Source organism: Salvia hispanica, chromosome 2 (assembly GCF_023119035.1).
Source record: "Salvia hispanica cultivar TCC Black 2014 chromosome 2, UniMelb_Shisp_WGS_1.0, whole genome shotgun sequence".
NCBI classification, from domain to species: Eukaryota; Viridiplantae; Streptophyta; class Magnoliopsida; order Lamiales; family Lamiaceae; genus Salvia; species Salvia hispanica.
This window is the reverse complement of record NC_062966.1, coordinates 34,474,274-34,484,791: the sequence shown is the minus strand read 5'-3', so window position 1 is coordinate 34,484,791 and position 10,518 is coordinate 34,474,274. Positions and strand designations below refer to the sequence as shown.

Sequence of the window (10,518 nt, the reverse complement as noted above, 5' to 3'; positions counted from 1 at the left end):
CATGCGAGAGTGCACGGGACTACCTTGATGTGGTCAGTGGCCTCTCCGAGAAGAAGGGCCTTTATGTTTGAAGGTATGCAAGTTTCCATTTGAAAGCATGTAGATTTCTGTGTATTAAAGGATATACTAACATTTATCTTCATTTGTGGCGGTGAATCCGAGACAGCAACTTGATGTTTTCAGCAGTGGCGGCAATGATGGTGGTGGCAGCCAGGGGAGGAACAAGGAGGTATACCAATTCTACCTTTAGAAAATGTAAAAAATAAAATATGACTCTTTTCTACATTATTCTCTTCCTTACTTTACTCTCTCCACTTTAATTATTTATTATTATTTTTTCAAAACGAATGCAGAAAATGAAATGGCTCTACTTCTGTGGAACAAAGGGAGTAAGTAATAATTTTGACTGAGTCATTACTGATCTGTTGAAATAGAGAACCATTACCAAACCCTTAAAAATAAACATGAGATGAGTGCATCAGAGTGTACAAGGTCAGCTGCTGCTGCTTCCCAGAAAACTCCTCCTCATTGACTTCGAAATTCATCAATCATTCATTCATTCCAAACACAAAGATTACCCAAAGAATGGATCAGTTTTTACTGTCCATTAATCTGCTGCTTCTCTTCCACCTTGGTGCATTTCCAGTAGCAGCAGCAAGTAGTAATGATCCAGTTACAACATCATCCCAGCTTTCCATTAACTGTGGCGCGGTTTCCATGTCTGCAGAGCTCAACGGCAGAGGGTGGATTGGAGACATACAACCAAAAGGATCATCCCTGCTAGAGATAAAAGGCTCATCAACTGACTCAACCGTCATGCATAGCTCCATCTCTCCTCATTAAATTCCCCACAAGACTGCAAGAATCTCTACTTATCAATTCTCCTACGCATTTCGAGTCAGCCCCGGTGAGAAAATTCTCCATCTTCACTTTAATCCCGCTCCATATAAAGGCTTTGAAAGGTTGAAAGACTTGTTCAATGTTGAAGCTGGGCCCTTTACTATGCTCGCTTACTTTAGCGCTTCATTGACTGCTGCTGCTCTTGGTGTCAACACCTTTTCCAAAGAATTCTGCATAAGCATAGAAGAAAACCAAACAATTGCTATAACCTTTTCTCCTGTAACTGGTGAATTAAGAGACACTGCTACTACATATGCTTTCATAAACGGAATAGAAATAATCTCAGTACCACTGCGTCGTTCTTACTTGAAAGGAGGTGATCATCGAGCCCAAGTGGTAGGCCAGGCTCTGGTGAGCATTGACAATACCACTGCACTTGAATTAACACACAGATATTTAGTTTCATTTTCTAATGATAAAGCAAAGGAAAATGAGATCAACGGTCTTACCTGGAGAACACCAGTGGATGTTGGCTATAGGTACTTGATCAGGATTCATTTCTACGACTTGCGTCTCCATGGTGAGGGTCTCAAAGTCCTTATTGATGAAGTAACTGTGGATGCTAACATCTCCGTACAACGGGACGATGAATATGGCATCATAGATTACAGAGACTATGTAATGGCAGTTAAAGGCCGAAAAGAGGAGGGTAAACGAGAGCTCTTAATTTCACTGCAGTCAAATGATGAGTTTGTTGATGCGCATCTACTCATCAAGGGATTTGAAATATTCAAACTGAGCAATCCTGATAACAGTCTTGCCAGTCCGAATGTCTTCCCTCCAAAAAGTGATTCTCCCCCTCGGATTATCAACATCGTACTGCCTATACTGTCTCAAGGAAATGCTTCTGCAACTCTAGCAATAGCCATACTTTCTCTAATGAATATAATTGTCTATAAGCTGAGGGAAATCTATGAAGCAAGAAGCGTTGTAAAAGACGAAAACATACCATCAGCAAATGCTGAACGACTCTGTCGACGTTTTTCACTGGCTGAGATTCAATCAGCCACCAAAAACTTCAGTGAAAGGTTACTCATCGGAAGGGAGGGTTTGGTAAAGTTTACATTGGATCTATTGATAATGGGCGAGAGACTGTTGCCGTAAAGAGGTTAAAATCTGACTCAAGACAAGGGAAACATGAGTTTTTGACTGAGATTGAAACACTTTGTGAGCTACGACATACTAATCTTGTCTCTCTAATAGGCTACTGCAGTTATCAAAGGGAAATGATTCTTGTTTATGAGTACATGCCCAGTGGCACACTGGCTGATCACCTCCATGAATATGCAAGGGAAGGCAAAGATTCATGTTGTCTTACTTGGAAGCAACGCCTAGATATCTGATAGGAACCGCCCGAGGATTAGAGTATCTCCACACAGGCAACAGAATCATACATCGCGATGTTAAAGCTTCTAACATCCTCTTGGATGAAAATCTCATAGCCAAGGTCTCCGATTTTGGGTTAGCTAAGCATGAAGATCGAATCAAGCTACGGAGTCATATTAGCACAAGAGTTAAGGGCACGCATGGGTACATGGACCCATATTATCAAAATACTGGCAAGTTGACAAGGAAAAGTGACATATACGCCTTTGGTGTTGTGTTGCTGGAAGTATTGTGCGAGAGAAAAGCACTAGGTTCAAGGTTTGGAGAGGAAGATTTTTATCTCGCCACATGGGCTCGAAACAAGATTAAGGAGGGAGAGGTTAATAAGATTGTAGCTTCGAGTTTGTTGGATAAAATCCTACCAGATAGCCTGAAGGCATTTGTTGATGTTGCTGAAAGATGTTTTCATGAGGAACCAAAGCAAAGGCCAACGATGGCTCAAATTGTGGTTCAACTCGAGTCTGCACTTGAGCATCAGGAGAGTGGAAAAGCTGATGAGTTAAATCATGTGGCTCTTGTTACTAATGATGTTTGTCCAACATATCGACATATGATGTCTTCTACAAACACTGCAATATCAGTAGAAGTCTCCGCAGATGTACATGTTGATACGTCTCCTCCTATGGAACAAACAAATCTTAATTATCTTCCAGATGGAGGAGAGGATTGGAGAGAACCAAAATCGTTTAAGGCACGGTTTTGGGCATTGGATACAATATGGAACAGGTTAAAACCATCTAAAAGAAAAGAAATCAGCTTAGAATCAGGTATTAAGTATGAACTCATTCCAAACACTTTCTATCATATGCTCATTCTTCAACCTATAATTAATACACAATCAACATACTCAAAAACTATGATAGAAGTGTCAAGTGTGCAATGATTTTGCAGAATTGCGTGAGGCAGACATAAGAGTGCCAAAGTATGAAATTAGCAAGCTTGCGGCTGCTACCAACTTCTTCTCTGATTCCAATAGGATTGGACAAGGTAGAATTGCTCAAGTCTACAAGGTGACTCTGTCAAGGCTGACTATTTTCTTTTTTTATTCCTTTCGATATTGCACTGGCAAATGACTGAATAAGGTTATCCTTATCCATACTAATTATAATTTGAATTATAGGCTGTGCTACCCACAGGAAGGACAGTCGCAGTTAAGAGATATTCTTCATCACAAGGCCTTGTCCATTGGTTCAAAAATGAGATTCTTTCAGTTTCCAGTGTCCATCACCGGAACATCATTAAACTACTTGGATATTGCATTCATGAAAAAACAGGGATGCTTTTGTATGAGTTCATGGAGAATGGAAGTTTAGATAGTCATATATTTGGTAGGTGTTTTAGACTTTTCCTTGGTTTTTCAATTTCTAATGGAAGGATAAACAGAGAACCTAACATTTTTTCTTCTGTTAGAGAATGGACATTGGCACATAGATAAAAAACGTTGTAGATTTCAATGGTCAAGACGCTTCAATGTCATCATTGGAATTGCTAAAGGAGTTATTTATCTTCATCAGGAATCAAGTCCGAAAATTATTCACAGGGATCTTAACCCCACCAATATATTACTGGACAATGAGATGAATCGAAGAATAAAAAAAGTATTTTCAGCAACTATAGAACGTACAAAGTCAATCATCCACTGATGAACATAAATAACTTTTCAAAATTTTATCTGTCTTGCTGCCTTTAATGAAATTAAATAGCAGAACTCAAGTGAAGCTGCAAATAGGCCGATTCCATGTGTATATACAGTGCAGTGGTGTCAGAGTGCATTTTCCAGGTTATGCAATTGTTATAACTGTGAATTTGTAATGATATGATGAATGTCCAGGTATGGGCGCTATGGAGAGAAAATGGGAATTTATTAACGATAGTAGACACATACCTTGGAGGAGAGTTTTCAGGGGAAGAAGCGCTGAGATGTATACAAATATGTCTGCTGTGCACCCAAGATGAACCACAAGAGCGCCCAACAATGGATTCTGCGCTAAGAATGTTGCTTGGTGAAGACTTATCACTACAAGAGAAGATGAAACGAGCACGATGCCCAGCCAAGTTTGCGGTAAACATCTCAAACAGTGACTCCTTTAATCCGAGAAATTTGTCAGAATAGACATGGAGTTATTCCACCTGGTAGCTAGCTGCCAGTTGACATCTCAAACAGTGACTCCTTGGCAGAATTCAGTTACCCCTCCTCTGCTTGTTTGTCTCACTACAAATGCATCATTTCATTAAACATGTTAAGTTGTTAACTTTATTTACAGACTGTAGAACAATAAAATATAGAGACATAATAGGGGGTAATTACACCTTACATACAAAATGCTTCACCAATGTTTCAAATTAGTACAAAAAGTTTTAACTTAGCATATATCATACAAAAGGTTTAACTAATGATTCAAATTAGTACATTCCATCCAAATCACTCTAACACCGTTACTTTTCATCCTTCCCACACTGTTACTTCTCATCCTTCCCACCCCTTTCTCTCTGAGATTATCCCACTGTTACTTTTCATCCTTTCCACCCCTTCTCTCTGACATTAGCCCATAAGCAGCGTACATTCTCAACAACGCAGTTTGCATTGCAGCTTTATTATCGCAAAACAGTCTGCAAGGTTGCTCCGATTGAAGTTCAAGCTCTGTCATGAGCCTCTTCAACCACAATATCTCTGTGAGACCACTCTTAATCCCTCTAAACTCTGCTTCGGCACTTGAGAGGGCTACCACCTTCTGTTTCTTGCTCCTCCAAGTGACCAGATTTCCTCCAACAAAAGTGAAATATCCAGCAGTTGACTTTCTATCATTCGGGTTACCAGCCCAGTCTGCATCAGTGAACCCATGTACTTCCAAGTGGCCATGTTTCTCGAAAAGCACCCCATGTTCAACCGTCCCCTTCAAATATCGGACGATCTTCAGTGTTGCCTCCCAATGGTCTTCCTGTGGCGAATGCATGAACTGACTGACTATTCCCACGGCATATGCTATGTCAGGCCGAGTGTGGGAAAGGTAGATGAGCTTCCCCACTAACCGATGATACCTCCCCCTGTCCGCTAACTTTGCTCCTTCGCGTATCTGTAATCCATGGTTCTGTATCATTGGAGTGTCTGTCGGTTTACAGTCTATCATTCCCACTTCTGCAAGTAAATCGAGTACATACTTCTTTTGGCTGATGAAGATTCCCCTTTTCGACCGTAGGACCTCAATTCCCAAAAAATATTTGAGAGGGCCTAGATCCTTCATTTCAAACTCCTTGAACAAATTTTGCCGTAGTTCACCTATTTCCTCCTCGTCATCCCCAGTGATAGTCATATCATCTACATAAATGATCAAACATGTAATCTTTCCGTCTTTCTTCTTGAGAAATAGTGTATGATCTGAGTTGCTCTGCTTGTACCCATACTTTTTCATCACTTCAGTGAACCGGCCAAACCACGCCCTCGGCGACTGCTTCAGTCCATACAACGTTCTTCCGAGCTTGCACACCTCACCTGGTTGGAAATCATCAGTAAACCCCGGTGGTGGAACCATGTACACAGGTTTTGGTAGTTCCCCATGTAGGAAGGCGTTTGTTACGTCAAACTGGTGGAGGGGCCAGTCTTTATTCGCTGCGACTGAAAACAACACCCTTACGGTATTAATCTTCGCCACTAGGGAGAAAGTTTCAGCATAATCAACTCCGTATGTCTGTGTATACCCTTTCTCCACAAGCCAAGCCTTATACCGCTTAATTGATCCATCGGGCCTCCGTTTGATGGTAAACACCCATCTACATCCCACTGCCTTTACTCCTTCTGGTAACTTCCCTTTCACCCAGGTATTGTTCCTCATTAGGGCTTTCATCTCTGTGAACATCGCCTCTCTCCAATGCTTGATTTTCATTGCCTCTTCGGCAGTTTGTGGTATCTCCTCTTCCTCGTATAATGCTGCCTCAAATGCTCGGGCCATCTTAGTCAGATTAGCCTGTGCAAAATTCGCCACTCCATACTTGCTATTCACCCCTATCTTGTCCAGGGGAGTACCGGTTTGGAGGAACTCCCCGATTGATTCGATGTGGAAGCATATATCGGCCTGTATCTCCATCCACTGTGTTCTCCTCAATTTCTGCACCGTTAGTATCAACAGTAGTACTTTCTTCGGATTCCAGACATACCTCGGATATCGGTTGAGGCGGAACGATAGGTCGCGGATGAGATGACTCTGACGGGGCATGCTCGGCGGGAGTGACAGGAACAGTCTCTATTGGCCCCTCAATCGAAGGGCTTGGAAGTGGCACAAACCAACTTAGACAGTCCCCATAATTATTTTTAGGTTCTAGCTCTCTCTCCCCCTGACTGTTAAGGTGGTAAAAGAATTCGGTTTCCAAAAAATTACAGTTTATGGTAGTGATGATTTTCTTGGTGTTCGGGTCGAAGCATCGGTAACCCTTTTGATTTACCCCATATCCCACGAAGACACATTTTGTTGCACACGGGGAAAGTTTGGTTCTCTCGTGTTTAGGAATGTGAACGTAGGCAGTGCACCCAAAGACTTTTGGTGACATACTAAGGGATTCTGGGATGTTGGCTTGTTTAGAAAGAATGTCAAGGGGTGTTTTCTTGTTTAGTATTTTGGTAGGGAGTCTGTTGATGAGGTAAACAGCGGATGCTATTGCTTCGGGCCAAAGAAAGGTAGGGACTTTGGAATCGATCATGAGAGCACGAGTAACTTCTAGGATGGTTCTGTTTTTTCTCTCAGCTACCCCATTTTGTTCGGGTGTATAGGCACATGAGGTTTGGTGAATTAGACCTTTCCCCTTTAAAAATTCTGACATGGTATTATTAACAAATTCTCTCCCGTTGTCTGACCGAAGGACTTTGATGGTGGTATGAAATTGGGTTTTGACCATTTGAAAAAACAAGATAAATTTTTCAACTACCTCAGATTTATGTTTTAAGAAATATATCCAAGTCATTCGTGTGCAGTCATCAATAAAGGTCACAAAATACCTAAAACCATTCCCCCCAATAACAGGTGCAGGACCCCACACATCAGCATGAATCAAATCAAACATAGATTGCATACGGGTATTAGAAGGTTTAAAAGATTGTCTGTGGCTTTTCGCCAAAACACATGTCTCACACGAAAAATCATTAGGCAACAAAAAATCTGGAAACAAAAGTTTAAAATAACCATGGGAAGGGTGTCCTAGTCTTCTGTGCCACAGCCAAGCCTCTTCTTTTGTGGATCCGCGAGCCAGCATTGCACTCCCATGGTGAGCTACCCCGTCCACATAGTAGAGTCCTTGGTTCTCAGTGCCACGCCCAACGATCCTCCTCGTCCGAATATCCTGTAAGATGCAAAAATTCGGGTACATTAGCAGTGTACAATTTAACTCCCTTGTTACATGACTTACAGACATCAATCGTTGAGATAGACTAGGAACAAATAAACAGTGTGACAATCGAAGATTCGGAGAGATTTCTATGGTTCCAGTCCCTTCCACAGTAATTAATTCCCCATTCGCAGTTCGGATATAGGTTTTAGTAATTTCCCCAAAATCAATAAAATCAGATCTCTCTGGAGTCATAGTATCTGTGGCTCCGCAGTCAAAAATCCACCCCCTTTTTTCAATATTATCAGTATTTTGCACACTAAATGCAGCGGAAATATTTAATAAAGGTGCAAAACGATTTTGGGTCTAATTTGGTCAACATTTGGGGTCAATCTGGAATTTAAAGTACTTGGGGGTATTTTTATAATTTAACATAGCATGGGGTATAGAAGATGATTTGGCTGAATATTGGGGTTATGGCAGAATTATAGAGTTTGTATTAGGGTTTGATAAATTATCAAACCCTTTACCTCCTTCATAGCCGCCGCCTCCCTCATTTTTGCGATTCAGTCGATCGCCGGCTTTCTCCACAAAATTTCCGACACACCGCCGATTCCGCCGCCGCCGCCACTCCCGGTGCTCGTTTCCTGATTCAGAGGGTTGTGCGGTTGATTTCCCCCTCCGATTCCACCATCTCGGTGTGGATTTGAGCCCTGATTTTGCTGCTCTGTTATTCCGATGGCGGCGAACTTCGCCTGGAATCGGGATTTCTGCCTTTCGTCCCACCACTCCGGGTAGCCCACCCGGAGAAAACAGCTCTCCTTTGTGTGTTTGTTCTTGCCGCAATGTGAGCACCATAGTTTGCTCTTGTCTGGCTTTCCTCCGGCTTGGTGAGTGGTGGCTCCGGCGGGTGGATGACGCGGTGGTCCGTTCCGATTGGTCGATCTGTCTCTCTGGGCTCCAAATCCATACCCGATCTCCCCCGATGATGTATCGGCATTTCCTATGCCAGTGGCATCTCCGGTGGGTGATGAAGATGCCGGTGACATGATCTGGCATCGAGTCGCCTCCTTCTTCACCACCGCGTATGCCTCTTCGACTGAGGGGTACGGCTCCATCTTGAGAATGTCCCGCCTGATTGCGGCGTACTCCGGGTTTAATCCGGTGAGGAATTTGATTAATCTCTTCTCACTTGTGAAATCCCTGAATTGTTTTATCCCTTTATCGCAGCATGTCACCGGCTGCTTCTGGCTCCTGTCGACGTTGATCCATAATCCATGGATCCGACGGTAATATGTTTCAAGATCCAAGTTCCCCTGTCTGATTGCTATTATTTTGTCCTCCAGGTCATAGATGTGGAACGAATCTGCCTTGCTTTCGAATGTGATTCGAAGGTTGTCCCATAGAGCTTTTGACGTTTGGTGGTGAGCAAAATCGGCAATTATATCGTGTTCGATATTGTCGATTATCCACGAGAAAACTACGAGATCAGTTTCCTCCCAATCCCGGTATCCCCTGCTTTCTGGTTCTGGCGGTTCATCAACTATGTGAGAGTATCCTCTCCTTCCTCCTATCGCAACTTTCATAAGTCGCGACCATAGCGGGTAGTTCTTCCCGTTTAGTTTGAACGCTACGGTAACGTTCTTGCTTGACCTCAATCTTGAGGGTTCGGTTGCTGGTTTCTCCTCATCGGTGTCTGACATTTTGTGTGTAGGGATGAATTTTTGGTTTTGGTTTCAGCCTCTTGGCCGAGTTTTGGTATGATTGGGCTATGATGAAATTTTTCTGAGCCCTAAAATCTCCTGCTCTGACGCCATGAAGAAATAAACTAGGGATCGGAATTGTGTATTTTACTTCAAAATGATAATTGTTACAAGGGTTCACCTATTTATAGGTCTATAAATATTTACATAAGGAAAAACTAATCTCTGCCTATTTTACAGGGATTGCATTCTATCTTTGGAAGAAGATCAATTTGGGATCAATCCCAATATTCTCGTGATTCTCGTGATATCTTCTAACAATTTTCTTGAGGTGGGGGAGGGTGGTAGCTGTAGAGATGAGGTGGGTGAAGTTGGGAGGAGTGCGGAGGGAGAGCCATAATTATGAAATATGGACTTCAATATAATATGGACTTCAATATATTTGATGGAATTACTAATGAGTGAAAGTGAGTTCTCTCTTAAAAATTTTGTCTGCAATATGCTTGATGAAGTTTAATAGAGGAGTAAAGGTGTTAAAGAGTGTTTTGGATGGAGTGTACAGTGTACTAATGTGGATCACTAGTTAAACCTTTTGTATGAATTATGATATAGTATATGCTAAGTTCAAACTTTTTGTACCAATTTGAAATGTTGGTGAAATATTTTGTATGTATGGTATAATTACCCCGACATAATAGAGAAAGTAGTAGTACTAGTATGTATTTTATTAAGACTAAAGTCCAATTTTAGTCTCTAATATTTTACCTAAAATTTTTTTTGATCTCATACATTAAGTTTGTAACTTTTTGGTCCCTAACATATTGTTTTAATATCTTTTGGTCCTAAACATATTGTTTTGATCCAAAATAACCATTTTCTATTAAAATTAACAGTCAAAATGTTTAATCAATTTAATAACTTAATTATATCTAGGACTAAAGTCTAATTTTAGTCCCGTACATTTTCCTTAAAAAAAATTTGGGTCTCATACATTAAGTTTGTGACCAAAATGTACAGAATATGTTAGGAACCAAAAGGTCACAAACTTAATGTATGAGACCAAAAAGAATTTTAGGACAAATGCAAGAGACCAAAATTGGACTTTAGTCTTTTATTAATCAACAAGAGACTAAGTTAGGCTATGTCACATCACCGATGCAGGCCAGAATACATATAATATATTAATACTCATCCTCAAGTTAGATCACATATATTG

At 41.3% G+C, this 10,518-nt stretch overlaps 1 pseudogene; it reads left to right on the top strand.

Moving 5' to 3' along the window:
- The first annotated feature begins 585 nt into the window (after positions 1 to 585).
- Positions 586 to 4,399, top strand: LOC125206859 (annotated as a pseudogene).
- The last annotated feature ends 6,119 nt before the right edge of the window (positions 4,400 to 10,518 follow it).